Source organism: Dromaius novaehollandiae, chromosome 2 (genome assembly GCF_036370855.1).
Source record: "Dromaius novaehollandiae isolate bDroNov1 chromosome 2, bDroNov1.hap1, whole genome shotgun sequence".
Lineage (NCBI taxonomy): Eukaryota > Metazoa > Chordata > Aves > Casuariiformes > Dromaiidae > Dromaius > Dromaius novaehollandiae.
In genome coordinates this window covers 35,397,361-35,411,455 of record NC_088099.1, presented here as the reverse complement: position 1 = coordinate 35,411,455, position 14,095 = coordinate 35,397,361, and the positions used below count along the sequence as shown (strand labels likewise).

Here is a 14,095-nt window from a genome sequence, read left to right as displayed (position 1 = left end):
CCCAACGTCTTTTGTATCGGCCAGATATCGAAAATCTCCCAGAATCTATTACTGCTGTATGAAAGAGAGGTAAATAAAAACGAAAACAAAACCCAACCCAACTCATTTTTCTTGTTTATTAGAGAATTAAGAGAATAGGTGGTACTTGGAGACCTGATTTCATGGACTGTCATAACCAAGATATACTTAGTGACACAAGCATATATATCAAGGTTCAGTATAGCTGAATGGTCAAACATGTGTCATATTAATTGTTCATGAATATTTCAATTAAAGAATGAGAACAGTCTTTCTTAATAAGTGATACATTATCAGCTGTCCTTGGACAAGCCTGATAGAACATTAAAAAGCAGAAATATCAGATGTGTAAAGAGAAACCTCAGGACAAACCGAGAGAACTCAACTTTGGCAGAACACGATCAGGAGTCAGCCAGCAAAACAAAATGAAAATGATTATTCTAAGAAATGTAGAGGTCATTATCTCAGACTTTCAGTGTGCCCCACTGAACACTGAGTCAACAGACTGAGACTAAATTCAGATGTAGCCATTCAAATTCAGTATAGTGTTGGTTTCTATTTGCTTATTTTTGGTAACATGCATTTCTTTTACATTCTCTGCCAAACGCCAGTGGTGTTTTCAGGTGTAGGATCTGACAAGGTGTACAAGCGGGCAGAGACTGAGCAACCCCCAGTAAGTCACCAACCACTCCCCCATCCTACTGCTGGGGAAGGGCATTTCAAATGAAGGTTTAACTGGGCAGAAGGAAACAGAAGCATAGCTTGAATCGCGCCTCATCACAGTCATTCCCCTCTAGACCTGGAGCAGACAGATCCCTGCCATTTCATCACCAATGTTCAGCTGTGTCACCAACCAAGGGCAGCTGTTCCAGCCTGTGACGTCAGATCTCTTGCACTAGTGAGGTCACAGAGAAATTCTCTTAGAGACCACGATGGCTGAGACTAGAGGGAGGTTGGATTTTTTTTTCCTTTCATCACAGTATTAATAAAATGACCAGTCCTTTAAGGACTGCTGTAACTTATACATGCCCTTGGATCCAAGAATGCACAGCAGGGTCCAATGCAATCAGATGATCCACGGCCTATTAATTGTTAGAGATAACAGAGTTTACAACGGGGTGTTGAACCGTGAATCTTGTCTAAGACAGGCCACTTCAGAAAAAGTAGGAGGCTGGATGACAAACCTTGTGCTCTGAGAGAAGCAGAGAAGAATGGAGAGCCCCTCCCTGTACCTTTCACCTATGAAAAATAACAGGCATCATTTAAACTTTTCCTTTTGTTTACATGTACATGTCCTTAGAAAATCTACTTGCATTTTCGTTTCATTTCACTGTCTGCCATCCTTCACCTGAATCTTCAAGTCAATATATTATAATGGTGGCACAGCCTTTGAGATGAACTGACAGTAAAGCCCACCCTCAGCCTCAGAAAAGGCAAAAAATTCACATGGACGGAAAAATATTTTGAAACAACCTGTCAAGATAAGGAAATTACAAAAACGTATCTCAATAGTTTCAGGAAAGATGTTAGCATACCAGAAGGGACTAGACAGAAAACCATAATATCCAATGGATGCTATAAACAGATGAAGCAATGAACCATTAGAAATACCTTACTAGCTGCTACAACAGAATTCTGGAGTTGACACATTTTAGTTCCTTTAAAACGGTGCAAAACGAACAACAGTAAAATTGGCATGACCATAACCTTTCACCAAACAAAATTCTTAACTGTATATTGAAATTAGTCTCAAGTCAAATGCCTATTAATTTATTGTTGTCAGTTCCTGATACTTCTCAATGATGAAATCAATGCAAACTATGGCTCAGTTTAAAGATAAAGGTTTTAAAGATAAATTCTCTCACAGTTGAAGATAACAAAACTGGTACTCAGCCTTTCATTTGCTCTGAAGTTAATCTGATTATTAATTTTAGAAGTAGTCTGGTCAGGGTGAGTGAGAAATATTAGTTAAAATACAATACTACCAATCTAGAGAACTGCTGGCAACCTGAGTCTTTCTTATTAGAGGCGAAAGTGTAGATTGTACATAGCCCACCAGAAACGTCAGTTTAATCTACTACAGATATTTTTCTTTTTAAACCAAACAATATTTGAGAACAAAAGAAATCCTTGAGCACTTTCTTTCATCTATCAAACACAACTTTGTCACCATCTTTACCACTCAGATTCAAAATGAGGTGATCTTCATCTACTCCTCTTCATCTTCCAAAACACTGGATCATATCTGAAACCTTGGGGTTCTTCTTTATAAGACCCATATATGTAAGACTCAACCTGTCTACACAGCTAAAATTCTCATTTTCCCTCTCATCAGTGTAATCCATATGGCCTCCCTACCAATCCATGCAGTGTGCAACCTCTAAAATATTCATCACACCGGTTGCCAAGATCTTCCCTAACTGTGCACTGTTTTTAGTTATCCTTTCTTCAGCAAATTTACACCACTTTTTTTTTTGGTTTAATCCTTATCACTGTACACCATTTTAAGATAATCCAAGAAAACCTTAGTTAAAACCCTTGTAAAAGTCTATTTCTTCCATTACTCCTACAAATGCAGTTAGCCAATATAACCTGCCAGCATACCTAAAACTAACTCCCCTCTTACTGCGTACCTTTTTTAAAAAGAATGCATTCTTACTGTAAGCATACTTTTTCTTCCTTGCCCACATTTCCTTTTTATCTTACAATTATTTCTGTTGCAGCTGGACCTACTTGCAACTTGCAAACACAGAAGCAGAAGAGCTTGTCACATACAAAAATCAGGCAGACAAAAGGTTAAGAGACACACATTGTAATAAACAAAATAAAAAAGAATAATGGCCCTTAAATATTCACGACAGTTTCTGTTTTGTTGAGTTTGTTTTTATTCCAGTTTTCAACGGTGGAATCTTAGAAGTACACTAGGTTCTTTCAGGTTGAGGAAAGTCAAAGGCTGTGAGCATTAAGGCAGACAGACTACAGAGAAACAGGTAAGAGGGATCTGAAACGAATGCTTAGTGTAAAAAAAAAAAAAGAAGACAAATTAATAGGCATTGAATAGCACTGTAAGATTGTAAGCATCTGAGCTTTATGTTGAAGGTATCCCTCTTAAACCCACTGGTGTAAACCCTCGTCAGCCCCCTTCTCCCCTTCCCAGTCTTCTCTCCCAAGCTTGGATGGCTTGAGCTAAATCTATTACCTCTGGAAGCAGATAGTACAAGTCTGAAGCTAGTGAGAATAACGGAAAATGGGAGAGGATTACACATGATCTTCCTGAAAGTTACCTGCAAACACTGGCAAAAGACTATGACTATCTGCATTAGCAGATACCTTGCATGCTCATGGGCTAGAAAATAAATAACAGCAGCTCTAGAAATTGAAGTGCTGCAGTCAACTTACAAAAATTGTAGCATGAGTCTATTGACATACTTTTATCCCAATCTGGGTAGGCTGTTACTAGCAGTAAAATGATCTTCATTTGGCCCACATTTGCCCTCTTCTCAGTAAAACTGCTCACACTAGAAATTATAACCATGACTGATCATACACTATTACTGCAAATTAATGTAAAAAACCTAGTCTCACCCAACAGCTAGGAAACAGCATCGGCATGCTCTCATTTCTGGCCTATGTCAGTTTTCAACACTGACTTATAGGTAGAGCTGCGTATTTTTCCTCTAACACAGAATAACTTTGTTTGTGGAAAGTCTAGGAAGATCAGAACAAATATGTATAACATATTAAAAACAAATTAGAAGTTTTCCCCATCACTGGCGTTGTAGTGCAGACAGGAGTGCTATTAAAGTAACACAGCGTCTCAGCTGGATTTGGAATAGCTGATAGGGCCACTTGGTCATGCCGTAAGGGTCCCTCAATCCATCTCAGGTGTCCACAGGCCAAAGCGGAGCTCTGTCTGGTAATAACAGCTGCTTGCTGCTCTTTGCTTCTCCCACTCGGTTTCACAAGGATTGAACTGTGATATAAAATGGATGCTTCATCTGTGGGTAAAGGCAGGAGGACTCTACAAAGTACATGCTTGACATTGGCACACAAGGTCATTAAAAGTTAATACTAAAATATATCTGGCCAATATATGTTTTCATTTAATCTCAGATAAGGAATTCCTCTCACTGCACTCTAAATATGTGCTTAAAACTCAAGATGGGACAAGAGTCAGTACTGGACAAGAGTCAGCTTTGCTACCCCTACAAATAAAAAATGTTTGACATTTTATCTTGAAGGCGTGTAAAACCAACAATGTCATGGATCAAAGGGGAGAGACAAAAGCAACCAGCCAACTGCTCGATCCACATGTAGTTCTGGAAAAGCTGAATTATAATACAAAAAAAATCCTCAAACAGTGGGCAATCAGTCAAAAATGGAAAAGGTACATCCTGCCTTATTCGTAACTCATTCTGGCTACCCCTTCAAAACCTGTCCAATTCTCTGACCTCCAGTCTAGCCTCGGCTGTCATCTTGCACCTGAGGCAAGTAGTCTTCCAATCAAGACTTGAGAGCAGTATAATTAATAAGACTGGGGGCACTGCACAAATACAAAAAACAAAGTAGCCTTCTACTAGGTGAACGCAGTCTGGTCTATGCCCTGACTACAGAAGGGAATCTTGTGAAAAAAGGATACAAGTTTTGAGTGTAAAATATCCATATTCATCACATAATCAGAGTGAGGAAAAAAATACTTGGTTTGTTGGAATCTTCAAAAATTCTATATGGGAAATGAATTTTTAATTTCAAAATAAAACTAATTGCCTCAAAATGAATTTATTTATATTAATATACCAAGTAGCCCCATAAAATTCCAAAGGACATTTCAAGCTGACGTAAGTACTTTTCTGGAAAACTGTGAAGTCAATTCACAAATAAAAATGTGGCATTTACCTTCATTAACAAAATTTTCTCTAGTATGTATGTTTTTCTTTTTTTAGTTTTCAAGACACTGACTTTTGATTTAATGCTCTGAGTGTTTTTTGTGCACAATAAACACCATTGATCTGTTTAGAAGAAAACTCTTCACTAATTTGGACATCAGTTTCCTCTGATTACAGGAAGCCATAAACTTCCTGCTTGTTGCACTTTCCTCTACTGTGCCCATCCACTGTCCTCTCATATGGCTAGGGAAATGACATTTATGGGAGTGCAGATTTCTGAATACTCCAAAAGAATAGACTCTCTTGCATACACATTTTCATGAAGCAGTAAAACTGACAGGGCATAACCCGTACAAGTTCTATGTATAAATGTGAACTACAATAAAAAGCAAGTAAGGTCAAATCCTTGGCCTGTTAGCCTAGACTGTTTAATGCATTGTGCATAAACATTGTGGGGTACAATGCACTTTAGGAGGTATCAGCACAAGCAGCACCTGGTTTATTTTTCAGTCTACCAAAAAAAAAACCCCAAAATTGTTCAGATATAGTACTTTAATATACCAACTTTTCTCCAAACTGTGTATATTTATTAGCACCATATGTGCTATTAGTAGGCATAGGTGCAAATGACGTATACTAAAAGTGAGTCAGGCCTCCAGGAGGAAACATTATGCTATTGACTCACAAATAACTGAAAGTCAGGCAAAGCTCCTTCTCCTTTTCTTTTTTTTTTTTTTTTAAGTATATGGCTCCAAACAAAATAACAGGCTGTATATACTGCATGTTTCCAAGTCACCATTCTAAAAATGCATGAAAGCTTTATAGAAAGCAGGACAGGCAAAACAGGCATCAGTACCCCTATAGAATGACTCTTCTCACTGCAGAAGTCAAGAACCAAATTACTCCTGTTGCACAATTATCAAATAGCCTTTCCATCTTTACATTAAAAGTATAATCCTAAATATTTAGTTGTAGTCTTCCTACAGCTATTAGTAGTATTCTCCTTATAGCTACTCTTTCACTGTACTTTTCAAATATCTTTTATGTAGGTTACTATTTAAATTGTTAAATTGTCTTTTCATTTCCATGATTTAATAACTTGTATGATTTATTAAATATTTTACAATGTGCTCCTGAGCTAACTGCGATAAGTGAGATATTATAAAATCTAGGTTCTAACTGGACCTTTCCCACTGAGTTGCTCTTTGGCCTTGAATAATTTGCTTTCCTCACACTGAAAATGATTAATGCCATTTTCATTTACAGATGTAAGGCTCTACAAAACTAGGAAGTGTTAATCATGAATAATCTAGACAAAATTTAGTGAAGAAGATACAAGAAATCAAAAGCACCACCTAGATATTGCATCTTCTTATTCAGACTTACAATAATTTGTTCTTGATACATCTAAACCACAATAGATCGGAAATAATCATAGATGCTGCCTGTATATACTATTGAGCTATAAGTTACTGTAACAATTCAGAAAAGAGTTCTGAGCATGACTTTAGGCAGCTAGATTACAAATACAACAACACTGCAAAAATTTGTAACAGGATTTCATATCTCTGTGTTTAATGAAAAACACTCACCTATATAAAATTATGCACCAACTAGAAAAATATTATGGGAAAGCAAACTCATGCTCAGCACTCTATACCATTAAATCTGACAGGAATTTGAAGAGTTGCACAGTATAGACATTATTCTACAATTCAAAATTTTTTGCACCTTCCTTTAGAGCCTCTGTTGTTGGCCACTCTAAGTGACAAAACAGTGGCCTAGATGGCAATTCATCCAATCCAAGGCGCAATTTTTGTTACATCAGACTGAACTCTAAATACCAAAAATATACTCCAACAATTCCAGAAAGATTCTTTACGCCTTTTAAATAGTCCCATACCTTTTTGAAATTCAAGTCTATTCTAAATATGCATCAGATAGTTGCACTTCTTCCCTATAGTAAAAAGAAAAGGCCAAAAGTGTATTTTTGTAAAGCTAGAGATTAAATAAAAATATCATTTATTATCAAACATGTACAATCCAGGTTTCAAGAAATGTATTTCAGACATTCATTATCTGATAACTCAGAACCAAAGGCAACTGACTGTTTGTAGATCTGGGTTAAATAAGACAGCTCAGGAGTGGATGCAAGTAGCAGTCTGTTACAGACCATCAGATCAAACTAGAGAACAGTAGGATTTTCTTCATGAGCATGTATTTGTAATATGCTGAAAGAAAAATGTCAAACTAAAGTCTTTAATAATGAAACTAAATATGCCAAGGTCTTAAGCAGCCAATAGTAAAAGCATCAGTTTTCTTAAATTATTAGCAATAGTTTTCTAACACCACCCACCATATCCGACACTGAGAAATTATCATATATCCCACCACAATGGCTAAAATGGGTGGGTCACGGGACTGGAAACTGGTGGCAGCCTAAGAACCACTGATCATGATCTGATTACATAGACAGATAGAGATCACAGGTGTCTATGTAAATATATCATGCACATACATGTTCATATTCCTGAGGTTTCAAATTTTCTGAACCTGAAGAAAACTACCAACAAAATTGATTGAGAGGAAAAATCTTAGACAGAAAACTATGAAAATGGAAAGTTCTTTATGACGACTTTTATCTATGATCAGTCACAGCTCTACAGCTAACAAACAAGACAATTTTGGCTACAACTCAACCTAGTTTATTTCAAAACAAATGCAAGTATACAAAATACGAAGCAGGACCAACAAATGTAGAAGAGGGGGGACTAGATCACCACTACATAAATTAGAACTACGGAGTGTAGAAACTGATGAGACATAAAACATCCATTTATGACAAAGTCAACACTGAATGCTTTTACAAATACTAGTAAGAAAAAACACTTCAACAACAGCATAGGATCATGACTATATAGAGGTGGCAGGAGTGTTAAAAATCATACAGAAAGATCAAAAATATTCAATAAATATTTTCATTCTATAGTTGGAAAGATTCAAAAATGGTATCATTGTGTCATACTATACTGACATTCTTTCCAACTCATTTGTTAAACAGATGTTTGAAATCAGATGTTAAACAACATTGTGAGACAAACATTTTAAATCAGCATACTTGTTAAACTTTATCCAAGAGTCCTAGAGGAGCCAGCGCAGCAAATCTATGATCTGTTCAGGCTCTTTTAAAAATATGTTTTTTAATCTCTATCTGACTGCCGCAATACAGAAGAGTGAAAACACTGTGTCAAAGGAAAAAAATCAAGTTTTAAGGCAATCTAATATGATAGAGAATTCAGACAAGATAACAAGAACCAGTGACTAGAAACTGAAAACAGATGCATTCAAATGTACTCAAACAATAATTGCAGGCCTTATTTTTAAATAGTGAAAAAGATGAATCACTGAAACAAATCATCCAGAAGTAAATGGTAGATTCTCAGTATCTTGATACACTTTTAAAAACAGCTTAGCCAACTATAAGTTTACCAAAAAAACCCATGCAGACAAAAATTGATGCTGTAACACACTTAAGGTGAAATGTTCTCATATTACGATAGATTTGATCACAACCCTAATGCAGCATTAAACAATACAGTACTAAACACAGGTTTAACTTAATCACATACATGAACTTTTCACATACACACAGATTAACTAGTAGCATGGTAATAAGTTCTTCAATAAACTTAAAATAAAGATTTGCCAAACCACTAACAAAAAAAAATTCACCTCAATTTAAATAGGACAGAAATAAGTAAAATGCATTTTTAAATACTACAAAGGACACTACGATACTCTCTCTTTTCTACTGTAAGTTCAACACCAGTGACACATGATCCTTCCTATTACTTTCAAACTTCTTCCAGCTAGATTTGAGGTCATGTGCTCCAGTGCTACTGGAAAATCCAAACCTAGCCATTAACAGAGGCCATACCTACTGCTATTGCGCTTGATTATTCATCAGCCTTTATCACCACAAATTGCTAAACATCTAATGTCCATCTCCACGGCCTGGATGCAGTTTGAGGAATGGTTCCAGCTTGACTCTGTTTCTTATTCCAACTCTCAGGAGTATAAATATGGTCAATTATTTCTCCTCAAAGACTGTCACACACAGATTCCCGTAAGATTCAAACTAATCAGTCTTTTTGCTATACAACAGCAATGAAAAGAATATGAATTATCAGATTATAACATAATCCATCCAGCATGACCAGAACTTCACATTCCTGCATCATCTCTGTATTCTTTACTGAAAGTACTACGATCCCAGAAGCTGCAATACTGGGGGGAAAAAGATTGACATCTAGGTAACAAAAACATTCTCAAGTAAAACACAGAATACAGTAGCAATCCTTCTAAAAAATGGAAATGGCAACAGCTATGCCCATTATTTTGTAGGCAAAAGAGAGTATAAAGCCTCACTAACATAACAACCAAACACAGGCAAATAACTCCTTCTATCATGTTTAAGAGCCCTCTTCCTTTTAGAGCAAAACTCAGCCAGAGATATGTATTTTTACGGGCTACAGACTTAATTGCTTTGGGCACGTTACGGGGCAGGAAGAAAAAAAAAAACAAAACCTATAGCTTATTTACTACAGAGCAGGGTAAAGTCTAAGTCAAACAGTTTACAGATTATATCACATTTGCACTAGGCAGTCATCACAAGCTCCTGATCCAAAATTCTCGTCAACGTGCTAATCAACAAAGCCTCGAATGGACTAGGAACTGATTATCTTCGAAACCGTCTACCCTCCACAATTCTCAGCAACAGCTGTTGTCAATTACAACAGCATACCTAACAGTTTAAGATAAAACTCCTTAGGATGGAGCACAGAGTAAACTCTCTAAAAAGACATCAACAACAGAATTCCTTTCATGGCCAGGTATAAAATAGCTCTTTGCATAGTCCTTCCCAGTGAAAAGTGAAGATATAATAGCAACAATAACCTGGAGACAGCAAAGATGACCTCTAAATTACTGTAAATCATATGCAGGCAGAGCATGTATAACACATTTCCAACAAATCATAATTTTCTTGCATGCTCCTACAAGCTACTGAAGTCCAACAGAAGCAAGTTCTATTGAAATGCAAAAAAAAAAAAAAAAAAAGGAATAAACCCAACACTACAACGCAAAGGAGGAAAAATGTAAATGAGGAGGAATGTTTTCACTTACATTTCTCAAAGCTGAGTGCCATTCTTGCAAGTGTCAGAGTGCTTAAGAAAAGCTATCAACCACTTCTGTGTGACAAGTGAGCTTTGCTAATACTGCAGTAGAAACAGAATTATTTGTAAGATTCTAGTTTGTAGCTTTCCTTAGATTTGTGAGAATGTGAAATGAAGTGAAACATGGAAGAATTTCATCAGTTTAATTAATAGCTAGGAAAGCTAGGAGTATAAGTCTTATTTAGGAGCACTTCCTAGCCACAAAGCTGGAGAACAGACTCTCTTCTTCTGAACAAAAGGATGTCATCAGTACCTTTTGAAAGGTTTGGTTTTCATAGGAGTTGACCATATCTATAGTTTCATCAAATTATGAGGCCAACAAAAAATCCAGAACCCCCCCCCACATACTTCACAGTATACACTTATATGTAAAAATGATAATTGCTCATGCTCTCATACTTTGTTGTAAACTGAAGTTCCTAATGTAGGTTCACCAGTCACACATGGGAAAGTCATTGTTGTTGGCTCATCAAGAGAATCACTGATTTCAAGAAGGTATTCAAATAGTTTAAAACATAATAATTGCTCTGGGGCCATGTCTAATTGTGTCTTTATCTAATATTCTGAATGTATTAAAATATTATCTTAATGGTAGCAAGTCTGGTAATCACTACCATTGCATATATACTTGACATAATGGTTTAGAACCCTATTCCAGGGTAACAGCATTTAGGCCAAACAGAAGAAATTATCATGCATGTAACACACAGGTCAGTGAAAAGAAGTTTGATAATTAGTTATTCACAATGGCATTAAGTCACACAATTAGTACATTTATGAAATAAGGACTGGTTTGAAAAATAAGTCATTACAGTCCACAAACTATATCCTTTTCCTATTTACCTGTTTCAGGACTTACGGTATTTCAACCTGCCTGTTGCAAATGTAACAGTGGATGATGAGTCAAAGTGAGGTGGAATATAGGATCAATTTAAATGAATTTGTTCTATTACTCTCAACTTTTTTCTAATACTTTTAATACCAACAAATGTAGCCCACCTTTATTTGGGATACATTTTAGGTTTACCTTTCACAAAGGTATTATCTGTACATAACTGAATGAGTGTGTGGCAAGTAAGAGAAGTGCCAAATAACAACTTTATTAAAGTTTCACTGGTACGAAAAGAAATACTTCTCTTATGTACTGCTTTTTAACCAAGTTTCAGAGTACTTTGTAAGGGAAGATAAGCAGGATTACTGAGAGTAAAGTGGTGAATGGATACTGTAAAGCTGAGTGTCTAGAAAAGTATTTTTGTCTCCTGATTCCCATTCCAGTACATTTTGGAAGATGATTCTTTCACATATTAACAAATATTGCTGTCTGTTAAGTATTTTCATTCATATATCCTACTAAAGCAAGAAGTTATGTCAACATGGTGGGACAACTTTTCCTTAAGATTAGACCATAGAGCCTTCAGGATGCATGCTGCCACAGGATAGGTAGCTAAAGTGAACTACTGATGGAAATGATACAGCAATTACAGGTATAAAACTCTCTAACAGCTAGCTAACACGTGCTAACTGCAGCCCCTGCACTGAAATCTCTAACACTTGGACTACAGTATCTGAAAGAAAAAGAAACGTGACAGTCAAACACCTAAAACTGTGTCGAGGCAATAAACTGGACAGCTCGGATGAACTGAAGCCAGGTAAGCGGGAACAGGAAGGAAGGGAGGCTCTGGGGGCAGGAAAGCAGAGGGGAGCTCAGCTTCTTCTGAAAAACTCTTTCTAAATGGCCTAGGAGGAAAATCACGGAGACCGTAACTTCCGTTTTCAGCCATCAGAACCATCATCGACAACAATACAAAAAAAAAAAAAAAAAAAAAAGGAAATTCAGGGGGAAGCCTGGTGGCAAACCTGCCTCCTCCTCCCCCCGCTTCACCTCCCGGGAGCGAAGCGCAGCGCAGCCGGCACTGCAGGCCCCGCCGGGACGGCCCGGCCCGAGCACGGGGCACATCCCGGCCCCGGGGCGGGAGGCCGAGCCGCGGCCCGCGCCCGCCGGCGGCGCCCAGGCCTCGCCGCCCTTCGGCGGCCGCCCGTGACGGGCCGGGCCGGGCCGGGCCGGGCCGGGCCGCAGCCGCCGGGAGGGCTCTGCCGGCGGCGGGGGGGAAGCGGGCGAAGGGGGCAGATGCGCTGGGGCTGGTTTTACCTGCTGCTGCCGCTGCCTGAAGATCTGGCTCAGCCTCTCTCTCCCCCTGTCCCTCCCCGCCTGCCTGCCTGCCTCCCCCCCCCTCCGTGCGGCACGCAGACCCCACGCCGGCCCAGCGCCCTGCGAGGGACGCAGGGCCAGGGGGAGGCGGCGGGGGGAGGCTCGGGCCCAGGGAAGGGGAAGGGCTCCCGCGGGCGCGCGCGCGCTGACCCCGCCCCCTGCCTTCCCCTGCGCGCAGGCGCGCGCCGCGCCAGGAGGGCGAAGCTGCGCGCGCCGCGCGGGTCCTGTTGGGCGGCAGCGCGGCGGCGGGGGCGGCCGGGCTGCTCTCGGGCCGGCGGGGCCGTGAGGAGGCGGGCGGCGACGGGGCCTCTCCGTCCCGGGCTCTGGCGCAGCTCCGCTGACGCCTGCACCTGGGTTACTCTGCGAGCCTTGGAAGGCGGCAGCGAAAAGGGACTTCAGGAATTTTTTTTTTTTTTTTGATGTTGCAAAGTTATACGTTTACCGCGTATTCAGGGCCTTTTACCCTCCGAAGAAGCCCGAGGCGCTTTTATTTACATCAGGCTTACGCAGAGTGTCGTTACCTACCGGGCAAAGGAGGGGGGGCACCTCAAAATGAGATAATTTCAAGTGTATTCAGTACGCTGCTCTCTGGAAGTGATTGGCCGGATTCAAACTGCTGGAGAAACTTCCTTGTTGAAGGAGGGAGTAGTTGTTGTAAAAATTAACGCCTGGTGAAGGAAAAGGCTAAAAGTGATGTGTCAAGCTGTGTTTGCTGGTTCAGGGGCTGAGGTTGGGCCACACTCCCGTTTGCAGGCCCGCTGTTCCTGGTTCCCTCCGTTCCCTAGCTGCAGCCTGCGGTGCGTGCAGCCTGACAGGCAGTGGGTTCGATTAACGGCGTAGGAAATTGAGTGATTGTTCTTGCCACATTTTTCTATAAACCAGTAGCAGTTCACATGAGACAAAACACTTCAATTTGCAAGACAGGCTTTTGAATTGCTGGCATGTGTTTGAGATCAGTTTGATCAAAAAGACATGCAGACTTTCTAAATAAAGAAGTTTGGGGAAATCCAGTGAATCCTCTATTTGCTTGGCACAGGCCATTTCTTCATTAAATGTGCGGAAGGAATGTGGACTATTTGGGAAGACCACCGCTAAGGAACTCATTTTGCTTTGAAGAGAGTCTGCAGTCTATATATTTATACAACTATTTAAAGATCAAGTGAAGTGCTGTGTGTCCTAGGTTGCTGTTCAATTGTATAATTTCTAATTATGCCTGATAATGCACTAGATACCCAAGCTTTTCTTTCGGATCTCCAGCACAAGTGAAAAAGGACAAACTAGAGACATACTCCAGAATACAATTCTAGCTGAAACAGCATTATTATATGAATCTGAGTTGTGGAAAAACGGACTTAAAACTAACACCATTTGGTGTGCATCATGCATCCCAGAGCAGCACAGGATGGAAGACAATCAATTTGAAATACACCTATAAAAGTGAAACAGGAATAAAATTTGCTAAGTTTAGTACAAATTATATGGTGAATATGTTGTATCTAATCTCTAAAGTCATCTCTTATAATTCTCCTTTTTTTCCAGAGAAGAACTTTTTTCCTTTGTAGGCCGTTTTGTTATAGGATAATCACTCCATCTATGTGGTTTTGCCAAAGATGCTTAGGGAGGAAATCTCAACTCCATGCCAGTCTACAGATGTTCTTGATTCCCAGATGTTTGGTTAAAAAAAGAGGGAGATCAAAGTAGGTTCTAGCCTGCTGATGATAGTGTTTTACAGCAATGCATTTAAATTT

The 14,095-nt window shown here is 39.2% G+C and overlaps 1 protein-coding gene across 1 annotated transcript in view; it reads right to left on the bottom strand.

Annotated features, from left to right (window-relative positions):
* The window catches only part of TBC1D5 (TBC1 domain family member 5), a 322,079-nt gene extending 309,548 nt beyond the window's left edge, over nucleotides 1-12,531 (bottom strand). The window contains exon 1 of the mRNA XM_026103718.2: nucleotides 12,288-12,531. The gene's annotated coding sequence lies outside the window, so the exon portion shown is untranslated. The remainder of the gene's footprint in view (nucleotides 1-12,287) is intronic.
* Between the last annotated feature and the right edge of the window lie 1,564 nt (nucleotides 12,532-14,095).